This window comes from Corvus brachyrhynchos, unplaced genomic scaffold, assembly GCF_000691975.1.
Source record: "Corvus brachyrhynchos isolate BGI_N302 unplaced genomic scaffold, ASM69197v1 scaffold101, whole genome shotgun sequence".
Lineage (NCBI taxonomy): Eukaryota > Metazoa > Chordata > Aves > Passeriformes > Corvidae > Corvus > Corvus brachyrhynchos.
This window is the reverse complement of record NW_008237239.1, coordinates 7,848,465-7,850,645: the sequence shown is the minus strand read 5'-3', so window position 1 is coordinate 7,850,645 and position 2,181 is coordinate 7,848,465.

The following is a 2,181-nucleotide window of genomic DNA, read 5'->3' as shown; positions in this document are numbered from 1 at the left end:
ATTCATTTGATATTTGTATTGCTTAGAAGTTTAGTTAAGGAATAAGCATTCTCATGTCTGCATTCATATTTAACCAAGAGTTGCCAGAAAGCCATTACTCTTAAAGCCAAACTAAGAAACTTGCTTGGAATCAAAGCAACACTGAATATGTGACATGGGGAAGATTGACTGTTCTTTAACTATGGCTTAAAGAGCAACTGAACTGCTTTTTAAAATTAACTTCTTCAATCAAAGAAAATAAATAGCTGCAATGTTACAGTGCGATTTTCTCCTTTTTTTTTTTTTTGCAAAGTGAAGCATCTCACCAGGTTCTTTTTGCAAAGGAAAACAAATAAGATGTTTATTTTTTTATTTGTACCCTGGAGTTGTGTTCATTTAAATAATAAATTAAGTTTTCACCAGGAGGTAAAGAAATAGTACGTAAAATGAGAGCCGAGCAAGATGCTCTGCACAACATGTACGACTACCACAAAGCTCCTCACTTCTAAGTGGAGAAATGTTTTTTCACTCACGCACTGCATTATTTGTCAGGTTAGAAGGCAAAGCCAGAGCTGCTCTGAACATCAGGACCTCCTGCCCACAAGCCTGTAAGAATTGCTTTGGCCCCACAAAGCTGGTACCAAGCCCTTAAGGCTGGCAAGGTCTGTAAATGAGCAGCAGCTCACTGAAGTTTCAGAATCACGACTGCTCTTTCATCTCTTTTCACTGCTTGATTCTTCAATATACACAGCACAAAAGTCCAAAGTTTCTATCTAATAAAAGGTTAAAGAGGGAAATTTATGAGGGTCCTTTTGAACCTAAAAAATACCATATGAGTCTACGAAATAGAGTGGAAATTGACAGTAATTATATTATTAAGAGACAAATTATTACAAGAATTCAGTACATCCTCTCCTACTTTGACCCACCTGCAATATCTTTTTGCAATAAACAAAACAACCTGGCAGATACTCAGCTGACATAAAAGCAAAGCTAAAGCAAGGTTAGAAAAAGATTTGTAATTTGGTTTGAGAGAAAATACCTAAATGAGAATAGCTCTTTGGAGACTGTGTTCATTCACTGACAGGACAGGAAAAATTTTATAAGTGAATTAATTGTGGCAGCTTAACTTTGTAAAGTAAGTTGTTCAATATTTATTGGTGCATTCCAGATGTTCCTTTATTCCTATGATTGCACCTGTTTTGTTACCATCTCATTGTAGGAAAGAAAATTAATGAAGTATAAAAGGGGAGGTGCTAAAGTGGAAAAATCAACTATCATCTTCTGTGGTGATTATTGTGCATTGTGACACTCATCTGTCAAAAGAATTTAAAAATATTACACAAATACAGCTGTGCCTCATTTTGTCACATGCAGGTACAGCAAATGAAGAAATACACTTCTGCTAAAGGCTGAACCTAGAACCTTTTATTTCTATTAGCCTTTTATGCGTGAGTTTTTGCTGAAACAGAGATACTCTCAGTACAGATGATCATCAACCCTATCCAGAGCATCTAATACAGAATGGCAGTACTGGGTCAGCCTGGCAACTCTCAGCCAGGTTCTTATAACCAAATTGAAAAAACCCATGCCCTATCTGGTTAAAATGCAGTGACACCAATAGAAGACATTCCCTGGCATTGTTTACAGGTTTTTTTCCCTTTCCATAAGGGCTGTAAAGCCACTTCTGCCCCTGGTTCCTGCTCACACACTGAGCACCTCACCCAGGTTTAATAAGGACTTTTACAGCCATGCTAGGACAGGGTACAGAGTCCCCAAACTGAGGAGGTGGCACAGAGCAGGGTGTGGAGGGCTGGGAGCCTGGCACACACTGGGGAAAGGTAACTCCCTTTCTCCTGGCCACCCCAGTGCTGAGACAGGTGCTGAGGAGCAAAAGGAGGTACTGCACTTTGTCTCTTATTCAGATTCTGGGAGTGGTACAAAGATAACTGGCATCTGTCACTTGGATTGCAATTTATACATAGATTTCAGAATATAGAAAATCAGAAAATAGGATGGAAGGAAAACAATACCTTGGATACAATTAGAGGGTTATTTGGTTTCAAGGTTTAAATTACATTTAGCTTAGTTTTTAACCCTTTACTTGAAATGTTCCTGTTCCTACATTATATGGCTTGCTACCTACATCAAATGTGTGTGTGTGTGTATGAGAAGTTTGTGAGGGTTGCCATGGGAATTCTG